Consider the following 12,490-nt stretch of genomic DNA (forward strand, 5'->3'; position numbering starts at 1 on the left):
TTTTTTTTTTTGAAGTTCAGAAAATCTTGAATGGTTTTTGTGTGTTCCTCTCTCTTTTTTTTTTTTTTTTTTTTGTATCTCTGCATTGCTGAGTTTAAGGAGGGACTGAAAAGAGATGTACCACTAAGCTCCTCAGATTTCCAGTCCAATTTTCTAGACCCAGAACATTCTAATAGTTCAGAGACAAATCCCAACTTCCGCACAGGTCCTTAACACCTACGCTTCAGTGTTTTGCTCATCTCTAGCAGAGATTAGATTTGTGTTGGGTGACACATACACGCATATTTTTTAGGATGTCAAGGTGTGTGAGGTAATATCTTTTATTGAACCAGCTTCTGTTGGTGAGAGAAACAAGCTTTTGAGCTTACAAAGAACTCTTCTTCAGACCTTGGCTTTCTAATTGCCTGGGACCAACATGGCTACAACACTAATATATGTTTTAGGATGGCCTTTAAACTTGTTTTAGCTATTTCCCTCTACCTATGCAGTTTATTATTATAGCGCTTTTCCAGTAGTTTATAGATATGAAAGTCTATCTGCAGATCCTGCTGCCGTATTCATGCTTAGTAGCACTTTACTGCACAATCAGTTCCAGGGAAGTCAGAGGGACCACTTGTAGAGTAAAATGTTTCTCAACATGAGCCAACATATCAGATCTAGTCCAGTGAAAGCTGGGGTCACTTAAAGACTACATATCCTACAGTACAAGGACAGCACCCTCTGTGCACAGCAGAGGATGATCACCACTTTAGTAACATATTGTCCTGTGTCAAAAGAAAACTGAACAAAAGGAATAATGAGGAAATTAAAGAAAAATATAATGAGACAACGAAAGGAAAGCAAGCAACAGGAGAAACAGATAGGGTGAAAGGGGGAAGGGATACTAAATAAGGTTTCTCTCACTTGTATCTTGAGGACCTATAATAAAATATGACCATTAAGGGAAGCAAATGCAAAGTACTACACGTAGGAAGGAATAATCAATTGCACAAACACAAAATGGAAAATGACTGCTTAGGAAGGAGTACTGCAGAAAAGAATCTGAGGATTATAGTGGATCACAAACTAAATGAGAGTCGACAATGTAATACTGTTGCAAAAAAACACCCCCTGAACATAATTCTAAGATGTATTAGCAGGAATGTTGTAAATAAGACATAATTCTTCTATTTTACTCAGCACTGACTGGCCTCAACTGGAGTATTGTGTCCAGTTCAGGGCACCACACTGCAGGAAAGATGTGGACAAATTAGAGAAAGTCCAGTGGAGAGCAACAAAAAGGATTAAAGGTCTAGAAAACAGGACCCGTGAGGAAACACTGAAAAAATTGGGATTTTTTTAGACCAGAGATGAGAAAATTGCGGGGGACATAGATTCATAGATACTAAGGTCAGAAGGGACCATTATGATCATCTAGTCTGACCTCCTGCACAATGCAGGCCACAGAATCTCACCCACCCACTCCTGCGAAAAACCTCTCACCTATGTCTGAGCTATTGAAGTCCTCAAATCATGGTTTAAAGACTTCAAGGAGCAGAGAATCCTCCAGCAAGTGACCCGTGCCCCATGCTACAGAGGAAGGCGAAAAACCTCCAGGGCCTCTTCGAATCTGCCCTGGAGGAAATTTCCTTCCCGACCCCAAATATGGTGATCAGCTGAACCCTGAGCATATGGGCAAGATTCACCAGCCAGATACCCAGGAAAGAATTTTCTGTAGTAACTCAGATCCCACCCCATCTAACATCCCATCACAGGCCATTGGGCCTATTTACCATGAATAGTTAAAGATCAATTAATTACCAAAATCCTGTTATCCCATCATACCATCTCCTCCATAAACTTATTGAGTTTAATCTTAATGATAACAGTCTTTGTCAAGGTTCCTTCCCCACTCTGAACTGTAGGGTACAGATGTGAGGACCTGCATGAAAGACCCCCTAAGCTTATTCTTACCAGCTTAGGTTAAAAACTTCCTCAAGGAGCAAACTTTGCCTTGTCCTTGAACCCTATGCTGCCATCACCAAGTGTGTTAAACAAAGAACAGGGAAAGAGCCCACTTGGAGATGTCTTCCCCCCAAAATATCCCCCCAAGCCTTACACTCCCTTTCCTGGAGAAGGCTTGATAAAAATCCACACCAATTTGCATAGGTGAACACAGACCCAAACCCTTGGATTTTAAGAACAATGAAAAAGCAATCAGGATCTTAAGAGAAGAATTTTAATTAAAGTAAAAGAATCACCTCTATAAAATCAGGATGGTAAATACCTTACAGGGTAATCAGATTCAAAACATACAGAATCCCTCTAGGCAAAACCTTAAGTTACAAAAAGACACAAAAACAGGAATACACATTCCATTCAGCACAGCTTATTTACCAGCCATTTAAACCAAAGAATGTCTAATGCATTTCTAGCTAGATTACTTACTAATTTAACATCAGTTCTGAAGAGCATTTTTGATCTGTTCCTGGCAAAACCATCACACAGACAGACAGACCCTTTGTCCCCACCCCACCCCCAGCTTTGAAAGTATCTTGTCTCCTCATTGATCATTTTGGTCCGGTGCCAGCGAGGTTATCTTAGCTTCTTAACCCTTTACAGGTGAAAGGGCTTTGCCTCTGGCCAGGAGGGATTTTATAGTTCTGTATACAGAAAGGTGGTTACCCTTCCCTTTATATTTATAGGTTTCAGAGTAGCAGCAGTGTTAGTCTGTATTCGCAAAAAGAAAAGGAGTACTTGTGGCACCTTAGAGACTAACAAATTTATTTGAGCATAAACTTTCGTGAGCTACAGCTCACTTCATCAGATATATTTATGACAGTCTTCAAGTACATAAAAGGTTGCTATAAAGAGGAGGGTGACCAATTGTTCTCCTTAAGCATTGCGGACAGGACAAGAAGTAGAGGGATTAAATTGCAGAAAGGGAGATTTAGATTAGACATTAGGAAAAACTTAACTATCAGGGTAGTTAAGCACTGAAACAAATTACCTAGGGAGATTGTGGAATCTCCATCACTGGAGGTTTTTAAAAGTGGGTTAGACAAACCTCAGTCCCGCCTCAGTGGAGAGGATTGGACTAAATGACCTATCGAGGTCCCTTCCAGACCTACATTTCTATGATTCTATGGTTATTTATTTTTCCTTCTGCTCCCAGTCACTTTGCTAGGCATGATGAGATATTTTTTGTTTGTTTTTTTTCCTTTAGAAGTCTTGATAGCTCTTTGACTGGACCACCTTACTTTTACAATGTTACTTGACCTGTTCAATATTTTTCCTTTTCCTCTTCACTTACACCTGCTGGAGACAGTGTTTTAATCCCTTTGTGCTTTTGTAACTTAACCTCTGATTGCAGTTGGCCATTCTGCAGACAGTACCTTTCTTTTTCTATTCACATTATATTCCTGATGGCTGTGAAGTGTCACTGAGCTTCTCCTTTATCCTTTAACCGTGATCTCCAATGATGTATTTTTTTTAAGAGCTGCAATAAAGTTACAAAACTCTTAATATCAGTTTAAATCATTGTAACTTTGATTTATGGCTGTAAACACAAATATCTACAAAAGACTCTTATAATATTATGGGCCTGAGCCATCCTATGAAACAGATGAAAGAACAAAACACATAGGGCCAGATCTTTAAGTGGTATAAATCAATGTACCATTGATTTTAATGGAGCTACACTGCTCTACACCAGCTGGGAGTTGTCTTTGCACTCTTAATTGTCTGAAGAAGCTGAGCCCCAATTCTGTTAGAAACACTGCTGACCATTAAAACTTGCCAGCTGACTTGTTAAAGCAGTTGATTTTCCTCAGTATTTGCAATATTAACTAGAATAGATATTCTTTATAGCACCATTGTAGAGGAAATATGTATATCTATTGCTGAACAGGATGGACCATACAGAGCTACTAAATTTAAAGCAACTAGTTTCAATGGGGTGGTTTATTTGCTTAAAAAAGAAACCCAACAATGTCATGGAGGTATGGAGTGACCAAATTAAAGGTAACTTCATTGGTGAACTGTGCTATTTTTCTTATAACAAATAGAGATGAGTTTTCACCATAGCAAATAAAAAGTTTTCTTCAAACACCATAAACTTTCCAATAGAATTAACAAGAGAAGCTTTTCGCCTTCTTTTGCGGGATGGGGCATGGGTCACTTGCAGGCTTCAACTAGTGTAAATGGTGGATTCTCTATAACTTGAAGTCTTTAAACCATGGTTTGAGGACTTCAGTTACTCAGCCAGAGATTAGGGGTCTATTACAGGAGTGGGTGGACAAGGTTCTGTGGCCTACAATGTGCAGGAGGTCAGATGAGATGATCACAATGATCCCTTTGGCACTTCAAGTCTATGAGTAAGCTTTTTGTACATTCCACGCCAGATTGGGAAATCTGACATTATTCACATTAAATTTAGAAAACTTAAATGCACATACATGAGGTTTTTTTAAGTGATAACTTTTCCAAAATTTTGAAAGCATTAAAGGCTGGATCCTCAGCTGATGTAAATTAGCACAGTTGTATTGAAATCAATTCAGCTGTGCTGGTATAAGCTGGTTGAAGATCTGGTTCATGCTGTTTATCATAGGAGATTTTTCACAATAAATCCTAAATCTGGAGGACAGAGCTAGTAATGGGACTAAATCACTTAGGAACTTTTGAAAACCCTGCCCCTAAATCTCTTCTGGGAGCTGCTTTCACAGCTATAGTCCCTTGACTTAGAAAACTTTGCCTCTGACATTCTGCACCCTGCACTGTGGCTGAACAACAAAGTAAAAAGCGGTGGGAGGCAAAAAGTGGAAGTTAAATCCTAGTGAGGAAAATAGAAAGGAGCATAAACTCTGGTAAATGAAATGTAAAAATATAATTAGGAAGGCCAAAAAAGAATTCAAAGAACAGCTAGCCAAAGACTCAAAAAGTAATGGCAATTTTTTTTGTTAAGTACATCAGAAAAATGGAAGCCTGCTAAACAACCAGTGGGGCCACTGGATGATCAAGATGCTAAAGGAGCACTCAAGGACGATAAGGCCATTGCTGAGAAACTAAATGAATTCTTTGCATCGGTGTTCACGGCTGAGGATGTGAGGGAGATTCTGAAACCTGAGCCATTCTTTTAAGGTGACAAATCTGGGGAACTGCCCCAGACTGAGGTGTCATTAGAGGAGGTTTGGGAACAAAATGATAAACTAAACCATAATAAGTCATCAGGACCAGATGGCATTCACGCAAGGGTTCAGAAGGAACTCAAATGTGAAATTGCAGAATTAACTGTAGTCTGTAACCTATCATTTAAATCAGCTTGTGTACCAAATGACTGGAGGATAACTAATGTTTTAAAAAGGGCTCCAGAGGTGATCCCGGCAATTACAGACCGGTAAAACTGACTTCAGTACCAGGCAAACTGGTTGAAAAGGTAGTAAAGAACTAAATTGTCAGACATATAGATGAACACAATTTGTTGAGGAAGAGTCAACATGGTTTTAGTAAAGGGAAATCATGCCTCAACAACCTACTAGAATTCTTCGAGGGGGGTCAACAAGCATGTGGACAAGGGGGATTCTGTGGATATAGTGAACTTAGATTTTCAGAAAGTCTTTGACAAGGTCCCTCACAAAATGCTCTTAAGCACAGTAAGCTATCATGGGATAAGAGGGAAGGTCCTCTCATGGATTGGTAATTGGTTAAAAGATGGGAAACAAAGGGTAGGACAAAATGGTCAGTTTTCAAGAATGAGGAGAGGTAAATAGTGGTGTCCCAGAGGGGTCTGTACTGGGACCAGTCCTATTTAACATATTCATAAATAATCTGGAAAAAGGGGTAAACAGTGAGGTGGCAAAATTTGCAGATGATACAAAATTACTCAGGATAGTTAAATCCCAGGCAGACTGCGAAGCACTACAAAATGATCTCTCAAAACTGGGTGACTGAGCAACAAAATGGGAGATGAAATTCAATGTTGATAAATGCAAAGGAATGCACATTGGAAAACATAATCGCAACTATACATAGAAAATGATGGGGTCTAAATTTGGCTGGTACCACTTAAGAAAGAGATCTTGGAGTCATTGTGGATAATTCTCTGAAAACATCCACTCAATGTGCAGCGGCAGTCAAAAAAGCGATCAGAATGTTGGAAATCATTAAGAAAGGAATAAATAATAAGACAGAAAATATCATATTGCCTCTATAAAAATCCATGGTATGCCCACACCTTGAATACTGTGTGCAGATGTGGTCTCCCTATCTCAAAAAAGATATATTGGAATTAGAAAAGGTTCAAAAAAGGGCAACAAAAATGATTAGGGGCATGGAATGGCTGCCATATGAGGAGAGATTAATAAGACTGGGGCTCTATCTTGGAAAACAGATGCCTAAAGGGGGATATGATAGAGGTCTATAAAATCATGATTGATGTGGAGAAAGTAAATAAGGAAGTGTTATTTATTCCTTCCCATAACACAAGAACTAGGTTTCAGAGTGGTAGCCGTGTTAGTCTGTATCAGCAAAAAGAACGAGGAGTACTTGTGGCACCTTAGAGACTAACAAATGTATTTGGGCATAAAAATGAAGTTAATAGGCAGCAGGTTTAAAACAAAGAAAAGGAAGTATTTTTTCACACAACTCACAGTCAACCTGTGGAACTCCTTGCCAAAGGATGTTGTGAAGGCCAAGACTATAACAGGGGTCAAAAAAGGACTAGATAAGTTCATGGAGGATAGGTCCATCAATAGCTATTAGCTAAGAGGACAGGGATGGCATCCCTAGCCGCTGTTTGCCTCTAATCACTTGATGATTACCTGTTCTGTTCATTCCCTCTGGGGCACTTGGCATTAGCCACTGTCAGAAGACAGGACACTGGGCTAGATGGACCTTTGGTCTGACACAGTATGTTCTAAGTGCTTATGACTTTGAGAGATGCAATGTCCCAGAGAATTATGTCTGGCCTCTCAGATCATGGATGGAAATGTGGTTGCTGATGTAGCTGGATTCTGATCTGTTGATTTCTTTGAAGATCAGCACCAAGACCAAGACCTGGAAAAGATGTAGGAGCCAGTGGAAGGAGTGCAGCCTGGGGAAAGGGGCTCAATGCAGGCTGGCCTGTTGGAGAGGTGGGCTCCATGAGCAACAGCCAGGATGCAGTCTGTTAAAATAATCCTTTAGAGGTGATTATAACAAGAGTCATTGTGACAAAATCCTCATTTGGGACAAAGGGGCAATATTTCCTAGATGGCTGGAAGGGCAAAAAGGTGCTTTTCATTACTGACACCCAATCATTTAGATTTAGTTAGCAGCTGAAGAAGACCCCCCAAGGCTTCACACTTAGATTTCTAGAGTACAGACTCCACTGATGGAAGTGGTGTTCTGGCAAGTTCCTCAGTGTGCTTCATATCAGGATCACTTTGGTCTTGCCGGAGTTCAGTTTGAGCCAGCTGTTTATCATTCAGGTGTTGATCTCCTGTTTGCCATCTTTGTGATGGTGCTAGTCATGTCCCCTGACAATGAGATCTATACCTGGGTGCCTTTAGTTTATTGTTGGCAGTGGAGCCCACAGCATCTCGCCACTTATCTAAGATATTGAAGAGGATGGGGAATGACATAGATTCCTGTGGGACTTCATAGGCGAGGGCCTTTAGAGATGGTAAGCAGTTGACATCAGCATTCTCTGGGTCCATTTAGAAAGGACTGATTGGAGCTAGTGTACTGCTTTGCGGTTTACACCAGCTATGATGTGTAAGAATCATCTTGTGGTTGGTTGAGACAAAAGCTGCAAAGAGATCAGTAAGTGAGTACTGAGAGGCGTCCTCCACCTCTCCACTACCCAGTTCCTGCCTTTTCAAGGTATGCTAACTAGGAGGCTTAATCGTTTAAAATTCATGTGTCTGTTTAAGATCTCCTTCAAAAAGCCTACCATACCTTAATATGCAACTGGTCTGTGGAACCACAGAGAGGTACAGATGTGCCATTAGGTCCTTGAGCTGCTTATCTCTAAGTCATACTGAAGTGGCAAGAGAAGAAACATGTTTTCTAAGAGTATTTATTTATGCATTTCAGTGTATTAATCCCATGATGTCAAGTTATCAGTTTTTCAACTTTCTTTCTGTAAAGTGTACTGACACAGTGAGCATTTTCCATCCTTCTAGGAGGTGTCTGGAGTATAGTGCTAAAACCCCTGAATATTTGTTTTTGCATCTTTAGAACTAGTTGACCTTAAAAAAAATGAAAATACACAGTATTTGCAGATTTCCTGAAGGAGATATCAGTTTTGAATAAAACATATAAACTTCAGTCCCCTGTTTTATAAATAAATGTTTAACTTGAAAATTTGTCCTAAAGCACTTCAGTGATCATCCCACAACTGTAATATTATTCGGAATATGGTTCAAACAAATTTATCAGTATAACATTTTAGTATTTTATAATATTTACATGTTATATGGTAAAGTGGCTTGAAATATACAAATACAAGCTAGTCTATTAGCATTGCCTAGTTAAAAATAAAGAGTTATGACACGTGACTTCATTAACGGATTATACAAATATAAATGAAATGAAGCTGAGTTCACTGACAATGATAATATTTGCAATAATTACATTTGGCCTGCAGGAATTGATGATTACATATATATATATATAAATAAAATTTCTATTCACTGGCATATAGTAGTAATTATATTACATTATTCTAGATGTCACAATCATGCTGGAACTGCTTCAGAATATTTCTAATAGGGACTATTAAACATGCATTTTACATTCTTGAAACTCATGTACCTGAGTGTATTTTTGAGATTCCTATAGTATGTGCCACAAATAAGGACGTCTGACTTTTCCATTCAGTTTAAGTTATAAGACTCAGCAGGAAATCACACCCTTGCTGATGTCGCAATATTTTACCATATAGGACCAAAGTTTCAGAGGCCTCATTGCAGGTTACATTTATGCATGCACAACTCTTTTTTGCACTTTCACCTTCACATACAAATTATAGAAATCACATGCACAAACTCATCTCCTTCATCTTTCATGCACAAAACGCTCTTTATACATATAACCGGCCAAACAGGGACGATGTTTAGAAAATTTGACCTATAAAACATCAGAAGACAAACTAGCCAGCTGACAGAGTTGTTAATGCTGAAGCAAGCTGATGGCCTAAATTATTCAAATTGGATCTGAAAATAAAAATTGAGGACAAATTGAAGAAACTCCATTATAATGTACAGCATGAGACCCTTAAAAGGAACAAGAAGCAGCTAGGCTGTGTGCTTAAAGAAAATTTAAAACTGCATTATAAAGTGGTCACATCTGAAAATCATGTGGGGCTCTATAGCAGGGACACATGGGGCCTAGAAAGGAGGAGTGGCTGAGTGGGGGTGAAGGGACACAGTGGGGATAGGGGCAGATGTGCCTGACTGAATGGTAGAGGCTAGGGGTCAGCTAGGGTCTGTATCAGGAGGCTCCCCAACTCCCTAACAATCCCTCCCACCCAAAAAAACCCTGTTCCATACATCTCCCACCTACACCCAACAACCCTCCAGTTTCACTCCCAGGCTCCTTTCCAGCAATTGCTTCCCTCCCTCCTCATTACCCCTGACTCCCCCAAGCCTTTGCACTGCTTCTGAGGGCTGCGGGAAATACATTTCTGTGTTGTAGTTAAAATGAATTATTACTCAAAGTTTGTGTAAATATGCCTAGTGAGGAATCTATATGTCAAAAACATTTCCTAAATCTTTTTTTGTTGTCTGTATTGTTACAGACATACTTGTTGACAGGTATTTTGAAATAAATGACCAACATAATTGAAACTGCTGTGATTATATTGTGTAGTTATTTTGACAAATAAAATATGCAGAATTTTGAAATAGTGTGTGCAGAGTTTTTATTTTTTAGTGCAGAATTGCCCCAGGAGTAGGGTTGCTAACTTTCTAATTGCACAACACTGAACACCCCTGCCCCGCACCTTCAACATGGCCCCACCCGTTTGTTCCATCCTCCCTCCCAGCATTGCTCGCTCTCCCCCACCCTCACTCACTTTCACCAGGCTGGGGCAGGGAGTTGGGGTGCAAGGGGGGGGTGAGGGCTCCAGGTGAGGCCAGAAATGAGGGATTCAGGGTGCAGGAGAGGGCTCCGGGCTGGGGCAGAGGTACTGGATGGGGGTGAGGACACTGGCTGGGAGTGCAGGCTCTGGGGTGGGGTCAATGATGAGGTGTTTGGGGAGCAGGAGGGGACTCTGGGCTGGAGCCGAGGGGTTTGGAGTGCAGGAGGGGGTGCAGGCTCCAGCTGGGCATGTAGGCTCTAGGGTGGGGTTGGAAATGAGGGGTTTGGAGTGTAGGAGGGGGCTCCAAGCTCAGACAGGAGCTTACGGGGTGAGGGCTCCAGCTCTGGGGTGGGGCTGGGGATGAGTGGTTTGAATTGCAGGAGGGGGCTGGGGCAGGGTGTTGAGGGTGTTGCGGGTTCCAGGAGGGAGGTTAGGTGTGGGAGGGGATTCTAGGGATTGGGGCAGGGGTGCAGGAGAGGGTTTGGGGTCCCAGCGATGCTTACTATGGCTCCCATGGGCAGCGTGAGGGGCCTTTCAGTCCCTGGCCTCCCCAGTGCCTGGGGGCTGCAGGGACCTGGCAGCCAGTTCTGGGAGCCACGCGGAGCTAGGGCAGGCAGGCAGCCCACCTTAGCCGTAGGCCCCCGCTGCACTGCTGACCGGACTTTTAACAGCCTGGTCAGCTGTGCGAACCAGAGCCACCAGGGTCCCTTTTCAACTGGGCATTCCGCTAAAAAAACGGACACCTGGCAACCCTACCCAGCAGTAAGACTATCAGATGCTCATGGTTAGGACCAGATGCAATCAAACATCAGCAGGACCCTATTCACAGGCACTCTAGAATTTTAATATTCTTGATCTGAGTTCTTGTATCTTCACCCTGCATCAAGCAATGCTCATATTGACTGCAAAGCTCAAAGGGTGATATGTAGTGAAGATGTTCAGGTTTCAAAACTCCCTCCAATCAATTTTCTGTGGACTGCAATAGTAATAGATATTCAATGAAATCTATGCTCTTTACTTGTCTTGCTCACTGTTTTCTGACCAGGTCTAGCAATCACAAAAGTGTGTTTCCATATTTGTTCTGATGAAAGTTTTCCAACCAGCTCTACTACCTAGTTATCTACTTTACTGATTCTTGGGCAGATCTTCAGCTGGTTTAAATCAAACTAGCTCCACTGAAGCCTCTGGAACTGCCCTGATTTACACCAGCTAAGGATCTGGCCCTATGTATTTATGCTGTACCCACCACAGCAATATCTGAACACAAGATCTGAGAGCTGTCTCTGAACAATTATGCTGTTGCCTCATGCTCAGAGGTGCTAAGCATTTCTCATTCCCACTTATGTAGTGTGTACTTGACACTTGTACAAAAGAGAGAAGGATATCTAGATGTTAAAATACATAGATGACTGGCTGGACACTCAGCTAGTTTAAATCAACATTGTTCCATTCAAGTTAATAGAGCTATGATGATTTATGCCGGCTGAAGTGCTGGCCTGATATGTTTTGTACTCCTAATGAATTTAGTTTTATTGGCTACCCTTTTACTATCGCTACTCTGATCAATACTTCAGTGGATCGGGGGATACTGTGCTTTATTAATGGTACTACGTATGTCATTTACCGGCATTAATAGTTCTATAAAAAACACATTTCGCTGAAACTCCTCAGATTCAGTACATCACCACAGGAAATATTTATGAACCGAGGGAAAATTAATCTCTATGGACTGACCGTATGTTTATAGTTTTGTGAACTGTCCTTGCTCTCTAATGGTTCCAATCTGCTTCCACTGAAGTCAATAGCATTTTTGCATCCATTTAAATACTAGTAGAATCAGGCTGCTATAATGGTGGACAAAGATATACAAGCACAAAAGCTGCACTATTTTTAATTTTGTTTTATAAAGGGGAAAAAAAGCCAGAGAATCATTATTATGGACACAAATCCATTGTTTTCTCTCTGTTGCCTTATTTGTAGGTACTGCAACTTCAAAATTCAAACATTAAAAGGACCACTAGATAGTCAACACTATGGAACAGGAGCCTATTAACTGTTTGGGTCAGCCTCACCTATATTACAGTGCTGTGTACATTTACAGCACTATAGAAATCATAGCAAAAAGTGCCTACAGCTGAAAAGAAATCATCCCATCACAGCTGGAAACAACACAAATCTTTACAATCTTGACATGAGGCAAAACCTAATCCCCCCCCCCCCCATTTAAACATGGGGGGAGGGATAGCTCAGTGGTTTGAGCATTGGCCTGCTAAACCCAGGGTTGTGAGTTCAATCCTTGAGGGGGCCATTTAGGGATCTGGGGCAAAAATTGGGGATTGGTCCTGCTTCGAGCAGGGGGTTGGACTAGATGACCTCCTGAGGTCCCTTCCAACCCTGATATTCTATGATTCTATTCAATAACATTTGTAATAATAGAGCAACATCCATGTA

The sequence above is a fragment of the Lepidochelys kempii genome, chromosome 5 (genome assembly GCF_965140285.1).
Source record: "Lepidochelys kempii isolate rLepKem1 chromosome 5, rLepKem1.hap1, whole genome shotgun sequence".
NCBI classification, from domain to species: domain Eukaryota; kingdom Metazoa; phylum Chordata; order Testudines; family Cheloniidae; genus Lepidochelys; species Lepidochelys kempii.